The sequence below is a fragment of the Chaetodon auriga genome, chromosome 14 (genome assembly GCF_051107435.1).
Source record: "Chaetodon auriga isolate fChaAug3 chromosome 14, fChaAug3.hap1, whole genome shotgun sequence".
Classification (NCBI taxonomy): Eukaryota; Metazoa; Chordata; class Actinopteri; order Chaetodontiformes; family Chaetodontidae; genus Chaetodon; species Chaetodon auriga.
Window position 1 is genome coordinate 16,637,759 of NC_135087.1, and position 16,290 is coordinate 16,654,048.

Consider the following 16,290-nt stretch of genomic DNA (forward strand, 5'->3'; position numbering starts at 1 on the left):
CCATTTTTCATGCATTTATTTCACACGTCTGTCACTGAAAATCATTGGATTCACACATTTTGTGGATTTATAGATATGCATTTTGAAGATTTCAATCCGTTTTTTTTTTTCTAGATGTGAGATAATGTGCTTTTTGAACATGTTGTTGGGCATTAAATGATGTTCCTAAAATGTAAACATAAATATAAGTATAATGGATTTTATCCACCATGTCCACATACAAGCATGTGTTAAATGTGCAGCAATGATCAGCCTGACGCTTAGGACAGCAGTTGTGTGAGTTTTGATTTGTATGGAAAATTGCTGAAGTATATGAGAAAAGTAATAGTAGTAAGTAATTTATTCACAGGTTGCTATAATGCTAGAAAAAAAACACAAAGCACTGAGGTGTAGTTTTAAAAGCAAGTTTTAGGATACACCCTCTGAGCTCTGTTATGCAGTCACTGATTCTGTTCCCTTTCTGCAGCGAAATCCCAAGTGACTGAGTATATCCAAACATTAAGATGGCTTATGAGTACACACGCTCCCTGACTGGAGTCGCTCTGTTTTCCCGGATACCACTTGGGGTTCAAAAAACACTCCTTCATGGTGGCGGGGTTACTTCCTGCGGGACCTATGGTCATCAATCAGGGTCGCAAGTGATACCCCCCACTGCGTCCTCTGCAGACCCTCTGTGTTGGAAGGGCAGCAGGTGGGCTCTTTTTAGAGAGTTGTTTCCTCTTGATACAGAGCACATAGACATAATATTTCTTTAATTTTCAGTACACATACGTTGAGACACGCTGACAGCATGCTAGTTAGGGCACGTTTTTCACCCCAGAGTGACCATTAGGATTAGGTTTTTGTGTGTTTTGAACATTGTTCAAAATGACCCTTGTCTATTAAATAAGAGACTTTTCGCACTGTAACATAGCAAAACTTCAATGAAACTACTGACACACAAGTGTGCAGACGCCCGGACTTAAACGCTGGGCTGTGCTCTGATCTCCGGGGTCTTGAGAGTGTCAACCTCTGCAACTTAAACTTGAAAGGATTCTCAAATGCCACAAGCTCAAACAGATACTTGGAGAGATGGATAGGAGACTTGCTCTCCTTGATCCTAATGGATATGATATTAAGCACTATTAATAATCCAAGCAACAGCAAAATGGTGACAGAGATTCCTTTAAAAGCAAGAACAGGCGTCCCTATCTTCAACTATGACAATTCATCAGTGTCTGCCATGTGTACAGGAAGGATTGAGTGTTCTTTAGAGACCAAAGTTCAGTTTATATATTGGACACTTTGCTGGGTATGATTGAAGACATTTATCTGTACTTTTGTGTTGAGGGGGGAAACTACCCCAGGCTGGCCAGGAGTCAATCACTCACTCGCTCACTTTCTCTGCCTTTACATGACTCAGAGTCAACAAGAACGGCATCTCAGGACAGGCGACATGGCAGGCCAGACAGGTCTTGGAAAGAGCGGAGAAAGGTACACGAGAAACCTTTTAAAAAGAGAGTGGCAAGTTGGCAAAGTGTCAAATTCTGAAAAGTAGGCCGGTGTCAGCAGTTCTCACGACTGAGATTTCAGATGAATTGACCTGCCATGGAAACACGGTGCATGCCAAACATGTACAATGCTGAAATGTGTGCTGTCACAGCCTTTGATAAGCAGGATATCAGTTTTTGACGAGCACGTGAGAAACAAAGTCAATAATCGAAATTGTGGTCAGAGTTGGCAGCCTGTTGTTTACATTGCATTCATTCAGAGCACAAACGATGCGTTTTAGATGAACAGAGGATGGAAAAACAGCACAACTGAAGAAATTTATCCAGCCTCAAAGACATTTAGCATTCTTAATGACATGAACAGAACAAGAAGATCAATATTAGTATATGCCAAATTTATAAGTGATTTATTCTCGTTTTTACCACCCAAAACTAAAACACCAAAGCAGTGAGTCCATAACGATGTCATCCTGTAATTCAATCACCATTGACTTTTTTTTTTTTTTTTCCGCTGACTGTCCACAGGATTTCCAAGCAGGCAGAGTTACAGCTCTGTAGTCTAGAGGATGATAAATGTCTCCCTCCCATGTTCTTACTTGCTCTGCCAGCTCACCACATCAACCAGACGCTCTAAAAGCAAAAGGGACGGAGACATGATGATGACATTTGGCTTTCTAAATGAAAACGTATCATTTCACATTTGCTCTCAGGAGATTCAGCCGCTGTTTTTGGTCCTTGGAGGATACAACGATACAGCAATAAAGGGAATAACCACAGGATCACATTGAATTGCAGAGCCCAGCTTTGATTATTATATACAGATGACTAAAAGAGCATGAAATTATGTTTGCAAACACAATTAAAATGCACTCTTTGAAAATGCTGCCATGAGTGCAGGCATATTTTTGTCAAGCTAAGAATGCTTGTAATTTGTGTGTGTTGTCAGTAATCTGATGTAAATATCAGCATCTAGAGGGGTGTGCAGTTCTTTCCTGGAAAGTCAAAATAAAGACCTTCATTATGGAAATTTGTCAGCAGTTTTGTAGTGGAAGTCTATTTTAGTGAAGATCTGGGCACAGACAGAGACAGTCCTCGGTGCAGGAGGATCCTCTCTAATTTGTGGAGACGACAGAATTAATGTTCTGCCCTACTGCCCATCTGTGACTTATTTAAAGTGTGCTGAAACATATACTGTGCTAAATGTTGCCACACACATGTCAAATGCTACCAGCAAAAAGCTATGGGGTGTTGGATTTAAGGGTTGCCTTCAAGTTAATTTTTGGCTCAAATTCTTATTAGGTGATAATAAGATGATGACTCTTCTCCCAGAAATGTGAGCGGTAAACCACCGTACTGTCTGTCGGTTTGGAAAATCCTGCCTGAAACTCAGTTGGATCTCTGAAATGGGCGAATAAATGTTTCTGTGTTTAGGGAGAAGATGAAAAAAAGAGCATTCTTACTCATTTCATGTTGTACCTGATGCACTGGAAATTTGAACTTGGGACACATAGAAGTATTTTCTTTTTGTAAAAGGCCAAATAATCTTCTCAAACAGCTGGGCACTGTAGTTGTTAGCAAACATTACTCAAACTGGAGTAAATAGTGCATTTGTGGGGGACTATTTTCAGCTGTGGATTAATACACATTTTGTGCTGTAGTGCATTTATGGCACCAGTATGTGTGGGATTGATTCACAATAAGCTACTGTACACTGTGTTGTTCTTGCTGATGAAGAACAACAGTGTGGCTCAATGGTGTGTTTTTGTACAACAATACACGTGTACACCATATCAGGTTTTGCATGCGCAGCCAGCATTTGTTAATATGATCAGATAACTGTTGGTCTTGTTTTTTCGATGGATTTGTTGAAATAAAGAAAAATATAGAATATCTCTACACTTATTCTTTAACCTGAATGATCTCTCTGGTCCTTCTAAGGCAGCTTTATACTGTAGGTGTATGAAAAGTTCGGCTTTTTTCGTCTTTTCTATTGTTGTCCGTCACTTAAGAGAGTTTCTGCAATTTATTATGGTTACTAAAGTAACATGGCAACTGTACACCTTCCCGTTGAGGATCAGGCTTGTGGTTGGAGTCATACCCTTCATGTCAGAGGTCAGGAAGTCATATCCTTGCTTGTTTGAAATAAATTAAAATATTTTTAAAAAACTTATCTGCTCCTGTTGGCTGAGGTAGAAGGAAAATGAGCTCTTCATCAGACATCTTGAGTCGACTTAGAAGAAACAAGTGTCATCAAAGGAGGAAAATGATGCCCCCATAAAAACCCGTCACACATCTCTGTGATTGTACTGTGAACTCAACATAAACCTTTTAACTACAGGTTTTCAGATCAAAGCTGTTTTAAAATGAAAATTAAAAACCGTTTTGCCAGAATAGAATAATTCCAAAATTATAACTATTTATTGTCGACCATGTGTGAAAATATATGTATTTATAAAATTTAAAATAAGCATATGTGTTTTTCACCATGCAACCTTTTTTCCTGTATGAAGCCATCTTTCCATTTTCTTACAGAACATTCATATTGACGAGTCTGTGATGATTGTTTTGTGTCCCTGGCTCTATAATTATAATAGTAAACTGCAAAAGGTTTACAAAAGAGGTCTTGATCTCAATTGGATTTGGTGAATAAAAGCTAGCTAGATAACCTATACAGATTGATTTGAAGTTCAAAATGAATTATTGAGGCCAAAGACATTTGATTGAGGCAACATTATCACGCTAACTCTAATAGTTTTCTGTGGGTCTAAAAGAGGTCCAGTTTGTTACCAGCAAATAATCCTTCATTTGTGTGTGGTGCAAGTGCATTGCCTCAGTATTCAGATGAGATAACAGGAAGTGGAGCGCACTGGTCTGTAGTTCAGGTCTAAAATATGCAGAACCTGTTGCTCTGTTGAATACTGCCTGTGTTCAGTAGGACCAGGAGTGAATGCTGTCGCCAAGAGATAATGCAACAAAGGGTGAAAGGTAAACAAGGCTGACTGTTATTAATCAACCTTTCGACCATGCCCTGCTGCTGCCACTCCCTAAGCGTTTGTGACAACAGCGCCAGTCAGACCTGCCAGCCCCTATCAGTTGCCTGATTTTAAAGAACTCATTGGCCGATAACCAAGACAGGCTGCTGTCTAAATCAACACAAACTTAAATGACCTATTGACTTTAGCAACATCCGGGATGAAATAAAACATATACATAACTGTCTGACCTTTCCCATATTGACAGTATCATCAGGTTTAAACAGCCAGTATTTCTGTTTGGCCTGGCCCAGTGAGGTCCGGTCTGTCGTGCAGCTCCAAACCAGCAGTGAGAGAGAGAGAGACAGAGTGAGGAAGAGGGCCCTTTGAAGAACGCGGAGTGGAGGCAGTCGTGGAGAACCATGCGTGTTGCTGTTATTGGTGCTTTTCACTCAGACATGCCTCTCCCATCTCAACACTCGCACGCAGCATTGACCCAAAGGGCGGCTGTTAATTTGGCATGGCGAAAACATGGGTTTAAACTGAATGAAGGGTCTGATATAGCCTCATCACTGGGAAGGGAGTGCGGCTCCGCAAGCCTGACCAAATGACATCACGCCATTATGGAATTAACTGAAATACAACATGACAGGATGTGCATGCAAGAGGAAGAAGAAATTAAGAAGGCTGTCTGTTAAACAACACAATAGAGTACTTGATGTTTTAGTTATTATTTGACTCATTACCTCACTACAGTAATGTAGGGTTGCGCTGTTCAAACTGTGGTTTATATTTTCATATGAGGAATTCACTGAAATGCAAACTATGGCCACGAGCCTGCTAAGCTGGGCTTTGTGTGTGAACATTGACAGATGGAAAAGTCGCCTCAACAGCTCGTACACACATAATAACCAAATAACACTGCCATGCATATTAAAATTTTAAACCGGAAAGCTACGTACTGCACAACACAGGAGGAATGGATATTTTTTCCTTCTTCTAAGGAGAAATACAAATACCACAATGTAAAACTTTCTCTATTATTTGTAAAAGTACATATACAGCAGGATAAAATGATAACACTTCACGTAAAAGTTTGTTCTTGTTGTCACCTACAAAGTGAATGTACTTACTGTGTTGCTTTCTGCGGCTGTGGTAGAGGTGCTGTGTCAGAATATGCAACCCTGACTCCAAAAAACTTGGAATTTTGTGTAAAATGTAAATTAAATTGATATATATACTGTATATTTGTCAAAGGTCACTATGTATCACATGTTTTATCTTTTCCTATTTCTTTCTTCTGTGTCTCTTGTAAATAATTAAATAGTTTCACATTTCAAACACCTCAGCCTTCTGTAAGAGCTGATTCTTTTACAGTGTTCTTTAGTTGATACAGTTAATACCATAGCGTAACATCAAATATTGTGTAAGTGCATTTGCTTCAGTGAAGTAGTTATTGCTCAACTGAAGTGAAGAATACGCAGAAAGGAATCAGTGTATTCTTTACTGAGAAACGCTGTGAATGCCGAGAAAGAAAGGAAAAAAGAAATCAAATAAAATCAGATCTATTTTTTCATGAAATCTACGAGACTCCTCTGCAGACAAGATACAAAGCTATGTGGGTGGCGACTCTGTGCTGGAGATCCTCTCAGTCATCACCCTCCACGGCAGACTGCGCCAACCACCAGTCACACTTCCAAGCCACAATACCAAGGTGGGCCTCTGCAGAAATGCTTAAAGTGCATTCAATTGTCTAGTGAGCCCTCTGTCTTTCAGCTCCAATACTCTGCCTGTCATGGTGTGAAACCCTAATGAGAAACACAATCATTTTTTGTTCGCTGGTTGAGGAGTATTTTGGGAGCTTACTAAAGAAAGCGTGTATGTTTTGGCAAACTGCACAGAATGCAGCTGAAGTGGTTCTTTATGTCAAAGCTGTGTGGACCTGAATTCTATATGACGATTATAACATATATAGAAAACAATTATTTCCAGGCCTGCAAACGTCAAGGTCAACATTTAACATCCATCCTTGTGAACTAACAAATGATATCATGTAATATCACTTTCTCTAAAGTTTGGTCAAAATATTAATGATGCATGGACGTTTGCAGAATCTTTATACACATACAGTAGTCAGTGTACTGTATATTGTGTAACTCGACAGTCTTGTTTACCGCACAGTGACATCTCACAATAGAGCAAAATATTTCTTTTCTGTGCCTCTTCATGGGAAATGACAAAGAAAAGCCATTAACCATCTCCACTGCACAGAAAGCAGCTCTGGATGTCTTGCGAGCTGAGACAGACAAAAGGCGAGTGTCAGAGTGATGGAGGAAGTGCTCGTCTTCTCTTCCTGCTCTTGGTGGCACAAGAATGAAGAGGATGTCTGCGTGTACACCGGGGCTATCCATTACTGAGTTAACAAGGTCTCGGGTACTCTGTAAGTGAAATCCAAGGCTGTCTGTCACATGGAAGAAAAAACAAATAAACACGCACATGAATTCGTCGAGGTTTTTACTCGGGGGCCGATACGTGCCAAAGAATGCTGAGTCTTTGTCCATTAAAAACAAGACGCTGTATGGATACACCATCGTGCCATCTTGGGTCCACCTGCAAAGGCAAATAGGGAAATTCTTAGAGGAAGGCTTACATTTCCCCCAAAGAAAAGTTTGTTCCTGCCAGACTGACTGGTTTCACCCAATGAAAACATGCGGAGAAATCAAGGTGAAGCATGTCTGTGCGGCTCGTTTACATTATAAGTTCACTGTGCAGCAGGTTGGATCAGTCCGGTTCGAAAGAACTTTCTTTAGAACATAGAAATTCAGCTTGTTAAGTGAACTTATTTTCTACACATTACGGCAGAGATTAAGTGTTGTATTTACTGATTTTAAGCACAATACTTCATAACATTTCAGAGGGAAATATTACTCACTAGTATATTTTTTGGATTTATTTGACAGCTTTAAGATATTAGTTATTTCAGTTAAAGATTTTACATTAGAAAAAGACATGACAGTATGATGCGTTGTTAAAGACATCGTTAGAGTCAGTGACCATTTTTAAACTTCTCAGATGGTTTTGTTTAAAAAAACTGGTCGAGGCCTAAAGATGAAGAATCATCCAATTTTCACCAAAAAGTAAAGATTAGAGAGAAGTATGAAAATAAATACCAATTTGCATAACAGAACATTGTTTTTGCTTCTTTCTTATCTAATTATCTCACAACTCCTCAGATTGTTTTCGCATTGTTGCACTTTAATTTAAATTGAGGATCAGATTTTTCCACCACTGAAATTAACATGATCGTGAACACCCTGTCTCCATGCTCCACTACATCATTAAAGCCAACGTCCATCAAAACATGAAACGTATACGCACACGTCATCACTAAAAATATTGTAATTCTGAATAAATTGTACATAACATAACATATCAATCACTTTTGTTCACTGTGCCTGGATAACATGTAAAGCTGCATTAATCAATGGCTGAATTCACTTTTCCTACAAGTGTCAGTAGGCCTGGGGTCCTGCACCCTTCATGGTTTTTGCATGTGCTATTTTGTGTTTTTCTTCAGTATTCATAGGAGAACATTTTCAGGTCTTAGGTTCTCCCCACATCCATCCATCCTCTTGGCTCAAGCAGTTGTCTCTACTTTCATCACATGAAGCTAACGGGCAGGTCAGGAGAATCTAGTTCATCTATTTGGTGTTGATAGGAAGGATAAAGGAAGATTGATTCCCTCGGTCTCATCATTGCAGGTGTTTGCCTTTACGACCAGCGTCCCCCGCAAGCAGTTTCTCATTACACTCTGGTGAGAAAGGAGGACCTTCAAGTCTTGTGCATTCCGACAATGCTCTGAACAGTGTGTAATTTTGGAGACTAAATTTAGGGGGGGAGGCAAATCAGCTTTTATTTAAAGCAGACCTGACTCAAACAGAGATTCACCGCACTGTGGTCAGACTTCAAACCAACTCGTTACTTGCCTTTTTCATGTTCAGACTGCTGCAAATCTCCAATCCCCCTGAACGCAGCTGAAAAAAAGACACAGACTGTTGTTGATTTTGTTTCCATCTTTGTGGGAGGCTGCCTGCTTAATAATGCGCACATTGACGGTGAAGCAGCTGATCGGTGATTGTCTGTAGTCTGCAGCAAGTTCATAGACTTTTATTTGACACGAGCTAGTCAGTAACTTTAACCAGTCCTCTTTTTTGTTGTCAGCTTCCCCGTGTTGAACTGTTTCTAGTAATTTCACTTGTAAGTGATCGATGCACGGCTCTCTCAGAAGTGATGCCTTTAGATCAAACTGAGAAGGTTAAATTTCATCATTAGAGTTAATCCATCAACAGTGCCAGAGCACTGAATAAAGCCAGAGTAAATGAGTGTGTTTGCTCTGTCTTGGGGTAAATATTAGTTTGTCTAGATAATGCTACAGGGCCACTGAGGGTTTCCACAATGCTTAAGTTACACCAGCGTCTGCTCTTTTCCACCAGAAGGAATTGTTTCCTACTCTTTCTTCTTCTTGAAAGCCAAACATCAGTAGCAGTCTCAAGTGGCTGAAAGTTTTAGTTGATAATCCGGTCTGTCACTCAGACCCACACTAAGATTAATGGCAGGGGAACTCCTATCTGGCAAACATCCCACTCAATCAAAACAGATAACTCAGTTTGAGAAATAGTTCTCAGATACCGAGCTGAAGCGCAAATGCTCTTCAAATGGATAAAAATAGTAGCTGCTAAATGAATACATATGTGTTTTTAAGAAACCTGCAGTGTATGTGGATATTGGTTCTGTATATTGTGTTTATAGTGTTCATTTTGTAGATGAAGCTGTGAAAACAGCTATAGGAGGTTGAAATGTATGTAAGAGCTGGAATAATAAAAGTGTAGGTAGTGTTATTTGTGTGATCCCTCCTTTGGATGTGACCAGTGTCAAATTAGAAGCTCAGAGGGAAAAGGGAGCCCTCTACTGCTGAGTGAAGCCACCATCCAGCCCTGAACACACACACTCTCCTGTCTGACTGCCTGCAGTAATGAACCAGGAAGTGCTTCATTAGGTCAGGAAGAGTGCACAGGCCACTCAAAGACCTGAGATTTTAGACAAAAAGCGATTTTAAATCATTCTTCAAAGGTCAAAGAAGACACGACATCGACAGACTGATCACACATTCAGACTTTTAGTAATATATCCCTGAAAATAAATAGCCTCGCTTTGTAACTTCAACATGCAATCACTCGACCATGAAAGTAACCAACAAAGATGAGATCCAGCTAAACCACACTGACGCATGAGCTGCTGTATGTACGAATCTTGCAGATTTCCAGCTGCAAGATAGGCAGACTACTCAGTCATGGAAAATATAGGGTCTAGATATGACATTCACAAAGATAATAGCAGCTTCACGCTACGCTGGGTCCAAAGGGAGCTGAGCGTGGTTTATTCCTAGCAGCCCTGCCTTGATCTTTTGTTGCATCTGCGAGGTATTCTGTGTTTATTTGTTATAGGACGCTGGGCGATTTCATATCCCTGTGTGCTTTATGAGTACAAACTCATTAGTCCCTTTCTTTCTCTCAGTGACATCTAAGGAGCTGAACGGATACCTGTGAGACTGTTTGAAGTTGTCTTAATTGTGAAGGAACACGTAGGGAGATGTCGAGCTGAGCCAATCTTAGATGATACCCAATGATCTCGCCTCGTTCACTGCCCCTGAAAACCCTGCTCTCGCCTCAGACCTTCCGATAACCATCTTTAATGAATAGCTGTGTGCTTCAAGGAGTGCTAGCTGATAGAGATCGTTTCAGGAACGGTGGGGTTCAGGTCTCAATAACAATCAGGGAATTCCATCTTAACCATTTGGATGCCCTCCATAATGCCACACACTCGGAGATTGCTCTCGCAATGGACCTACACCAAAATAAAACTTGGCACCAGGCAGGCATTCTTGCCCAACTCAACAACTCCACGTCTGAACACCCCAGGCCCCCTCCCAGCTCCGGGGTCTATCTGTCGATGTGAACGCTGACTCTTTGTTGGTGCTTTCTGATCTCAGGTGGAGATACTGCATAGCTAACTGCCTTATAAAAGGCGGGCTGGCGATGCTGGCGACTGAAGGCACAAGCACAGCTCCCTGTGAGTGCGTCTGAAAGGCCCAAATTGAGCCATTTCCCCAATCTCAAGGGAGAGTCCTTATCGTCTGCAAGATCCAGAGCAGACTGTGTATAATTTGCAAAATACTATGCTGATACTGCAAATGAGGTTTAATAGCTGTTGAGGCCCAGTTAAGCTTCATAATGTAAGTTTGTGGTCTTTGATAACCAGTAGCAGAGACATTTTCTTGGAGAAAAAAAACACAAGAGAAAGTCAAGGCATCAGTCAGTGGGTGTCTGCTGTCATACTCGACTGATATTTGTGGGATTGCTCATCGTGTCCTGACAAAGTAATTAGACATGAACAACACAAGCAAGCTGCTCAGTGCTTTTTTCCTCCCCCAGGGTAGATGAGAACTGTAATTTGCCAAGTCTCACTTTGACAGGCTGTCAGTCCAAAACACAGTGTTTTGTAACACCCACTGCTCTGTTGGCTAATTTCGAACCTGACCTAACCTAAAAAGATGGTAATGAAATGACTTATTGCTGTAATCACGGCTGATGCTGTCATCGCAGTAATCCATCATGCCAAGCGAATCTACCTTCAGCAACTATAATTCGAACAGAACATATCTGCTCAGCACCTAATGTTGCAGCAAGTTGAATTAAAAGTTTAGTTTGCAGGGTTCATTTTCTGTTCGCATTTTAACGTTTTTTTTTTTTTTTACAGGTTCTCATAATTCTACAGCCCTTCACTAGGTCTAATGATGATGAGTTTCATCCAGTTACAAATGTGTTGGCTGATATCAACCAAGCTGTTTAAGGCATTAAAACACGGAATAAAAGATGGCCCTTTGTGACGTAGGAAGAGGCAGCTGCTAAGAATGTGCAGCCATGCTAGTGGCTCTGTGAGGCTGTAGTTGGGTAAATGCTAATGTCACCATGCTAACATCTTAACAATGACAGTTGTGAAAAACATGCTGATGTTCAGCTGTTTAGCTTGCCATGTTCACAATCTCAGTTTAGTGTGCTAACATGCTAAGTACAGCTGAAGCGGTTGGGAATGTAATGACCTGATGATGGTGAGAAATGAAACTGTTATTAGACTTCATTATGAGGAGACCATTGATGTCTGTACAATGTCACATGACATTCCCACTGAGCCCCTGAAGGTCATGACAGGTTTTTTCATGTACTGCAATGGTTATTGGTCAGGCTACGGCTGTAGTTTTGGTGTAATCTATAATGCAATAGATATTCGTAGCTATGGCTGTACTGTGACTACTCTTTACTGCTTCTTTTAACATGCGCCAAGAAAGCATTGTTAAGCCACGGGGGGACTTGAACCTGCAGTGCTTGTATCAGACTTGACAGATGTGTTACCAATACAGCGAGTTTGGAAATGCAGTGTCTTTGCTACGCTCAGCCAGCACAACCACATACTAAACAAGACACAAATTAATGTCACACCCATAATCATAACAGCAAAGCACATCCATAACTACAGCCACAATCAGGCGACAGCAGTGACAGTAAGTCATCCCATGGTTGCACAGCTGAGGGTGAACCCAGACAAGTTGTGGCCACAACCAGCGGCAACTTACTACATAATATATAATACCAAATCATAACACAGCTCAAACTTTCTCTGAGGCATTGTGAAGCAAAGTCATATAAAATGATAGTTGTAAATATAATTATAGAAAATACAATTCATCCAATACTTAGGTATTTTGGTCTGGACCAAAGTGGCATCTCTTTCCTCTCATTGCACCCCATAAGATAGCAATATTAAGTTTCTCATATATTGGTTTAAGACTGGCTTATCTGAGTAAAGAGCAGATAAAGGGGGAGATGAGACGCTGCTGAGAGAAGAGCTTTACTGGCTGTGACAGGTGCTGACCTGCCCTGAACAGGTAAGGAATAGTCTTCTCACCTCAACCTTCAGCTAATGAGGCTTTGGTAAATATGGGATGCTAATCTCTGATCTAATGTTCCCATTTCTCTCGTGACATGCAGTTCAAAGCAGGGAACATCATTAATTAGAACTCATTTAAAATCCCTTTTTGGATAATCCAGGTGAAATATTGTTGGAAGATAGTATCAACGATAGATTATCCATTCAGGAAGAAACAGCCTCCATGAGACCGGAGATAGGCCTGAGCAAACACATTCCCATCCGCTAGTGAAAATGGATATGTTGTTGACCTGTCCGGCCACACAAAAGCCATTCCCAGAGCTCAGGTGAGTAACCCTCCTCCAGCCTGAATCTTTTAACTAAATATTGTGAGTGTCCCTCTTTACATCTGAGGGTCTGCCTGTTTACCTTCAGATGCCGGGGATTAGAGGATCAACACTGCATGCAGGGGAGGGGTCTCCCAGCTCTCAGCCATACAGAGAGAATGTCAATGCATATTTATTTATCTATTTATTTTGCTTGTTTGTTTGTTCGTGCAGTAAAAATGAAATTTATCAAACATTCAATAAAATAGGCCAAACCTGGCTTTATATACTGACTAAGCTATACTATTATAGTTTATTTTGATAGGATCTATCATAGGTCGTAATTCATGAGAAATAGAAATATAACCTAAATTATCTAAAAATTTGTAATATTGGACAATCCCTCTAATTTAATTCAAATCCTTGTGCATCATAACTGAGTCAGCCTCCTGAATCCAGTTAAAGGCTTTACTCCAATATTACCCATTCAGCAATTACTTTTGAGAGTTGGATTTAGTTCTGTAATGACCCAATTGAGCTGGCCTGCACTTCAGTGCTGCACAGTAAGCCAGATGGGAGCGAAGATCCTCCTCTGTGGCCAGAGCAATGAAGCATGGGCCAAAATGAGAATTAGAGTAAACTTCAACATGTCAGCACGTCCTCATATCATTTATTTTCCACTGGTTTGGATGGATGTGGCTAAGATGATTGCTGATGATTTTGAAAAGCCCTACGCATATCCCCACGAACTTGTATTACACAATCTCTCATGTGCCCACCTCGTTTTTTTGGAACAGCTGGGTGAGAGCTGGATTTCAGACTTTTCAGCATTCCTGTCTCAGCTATGTGATATGAACTGTAAAACCTTATCAGTCACTGGTACTCTTACAAAACATATCATAGTCTTATTTCTAATCTTTTCAAGGGCCATCAGCAATTCCACGAAGCAATGCAAAGGAATCTCATGTTTATGTATATCAATTAAAAATCAGTAGAAAAATGCCACCCATGCAGCATGCATTTAATCCTCATTACCATCAGTATCACTCTTTTGCTCAGTCAATGCAAAACTGCCAAAATGTGCTTTCTCCAATCTCGACAAATCTGAATAGGCTGTGGTTCAACTGATTGTGCAGGGTTTGTCCTACATGAGGGCACATTGACTGTGTGCAGTGGAGGGAGGTATCTCAATCTCGGAGACGTCCACATGGGTGGTAAAGGAGGTAAATGGAAATGGTATCCACGCTCACTTTTCTGCATACCGAGAGGCAAACAAGCTGAAGGTTACGTGTCAATGCAAAAACTGATTTCTACTCAGCACGTGACACCAATAATTCCTGGTGCATAATTTTTCCTTTTGTCGTTCTTCCAGTGTCCAAGCTGTTTCTTTCATTTCAACACAGTGTTCAATTTGAGCTCACTGCTGTCGGTCTATGACTCTCTCACCAGCTGCTGACAATACAGCTGTACATTAACACCGTCCTTGGCATCTGTCTCTATAGGGAAGCACAACAGACTGCCTGTGTGTGCATCAATACGCTATAATTACAGCCAATCTTGGGGTAATGGCCACCACTTTTGTGCTAATCTTCAACATCCATCTGAGCACTGTATAATATTAATTGTGTCAATTCATATATGATATATTAACTAGTGCATAGGAGATTTTTCTCTGTATTACTGCATACAAGATAAGATGACCAGACTTGGTGCTTGTATCTGTTGGAAGACACCAACCGGTCAGTGTTGTGCTGTAGAATTTTTTCCTTTACTCTTGTGGTGAGCCCTTTTTTCCAAGGACATTTAGCCTAATCCACTTCAGCTGCCTCCATTCAGAGTTGGTAAAAGACGCCCCGTTACTGACTCTGTTGGTGAAATTGCGAGACTGGTTTTCATAAAACATAAATATCTGTTAAGAGTCTGGGTATGATCCACTTTTATGAAATGATGAGTAACATTTCCTTATTGTCGCTTGTGCCCCATGCCGCACTGTGAGAAGCTGTTGCCACAGATACACAGCTCTCATTACATTCAGCGACCAAAGGATAGCAATTGTGCAGTGCAGCCCTCATGAGAAAAACCATCTCTCTTTAACAATAGCAAAATTTCCACTGCCTTTCAAAACTCAAACCATGCACTGCAATTTAATCTCTCCCTCTTAATAAAACAAGCATTTAAGTTGTTTCGAACAAATGGGTATGAAGTGTTGTGTGATTTAGAGAGCAAAAGAAAAACAGATGAAATGCCACATCTTCATGGAATCTTTTCATTAAATTATATAAAATGTTTACACAGGAAATAGATACATAAAAGGCTTGACTATTACACATGCATGACAACTGGGTGGACATACTCTGAGTTTTAGTATTTCCAATATTAATGTGAAAAAGGTTTGTGGCAAAACACAGTGATCCTTATGTTTGAGGTGGGAAAGTTCGACTCTTTACACATTGCCTGTTTTGCTGTCATTTTTCATTCTGAAAATGTTAAATATACATATCTATTGGAGCAAGCACTTCCTTTTCAAAATAAGCAAATTATGTGGCATCTTCATCATTTGGGATTTGGACAGCTTCATTCCGTTGTGCTTCCCTCTGACGGTGTGCTTTCTCTTCTGGATGGGAACTGCAGAGAGCCGGGTACAACACTGCTGGGTATTCTACCAGATGGATACTCGGTATGAATCAGGGCTAAGTTTCAGCCAAGACCCAAATGTGTGTGTTGGACTGCACATTGCATATCTGGAGACCACACAGGTTCCATAAGCATGTCTAAATCTCTCTGCTGCCCTCTATCTTTGTCTGAACATGTCCCTCTGGGATCAGGGTCAGAAGTTCAATACCAGCGGGGGAACCTGTCCTGAGAGGAACACATGCTGTTGAGCTGCTAATTATCCTTTAACGTCTCTTTAGCCCCTACTAGTCCAACAGTGATTAACGGCACTTTTTTAGCTATAAGAAAATAATTAGAGAAGAAAAACTTTTGCCTTCAGTTGATTAAATGTATGATAACACAACATCTGAAGTCTTAACCAGTGACACTGTATTAAACCAATCTACATGTTGTAGCCTTGGGTTGCAAATGAAAGGAAATATGCAGCAATCGAATCTAAATTCTAGGTGACGACACACAGCTGTGATCAACTGATTCATACAAAGGTAAAAAAAAAAGACACAGTGTTTTCCACCTCTGCAAGCTGGTCTACACTGATCTACATAGACCGCATGTGGTCCCAGCCTCCTCTCATATTATCTCAATAGTGTTTAGCAACTGTGGGAGAAGAAACTCAGCAGTGTGTGAAATGGCCCCCCAGCCAGCGATTGAACACCGACAACAGTGATTCCCGGTACGTCATATTCCTGCACAAATATACAGCCAAACAAATGATTTCATTACCTACGGAGCTCGGTGTCTGGGCAGCGAGAGAGAGAGGGAGGAGGGCACAAGTGATCTCACCCAACGTGCTGAAGCCTCACCGTTATAAATGAGTTTGTCATACCACCATGGTTGGCCATAAAT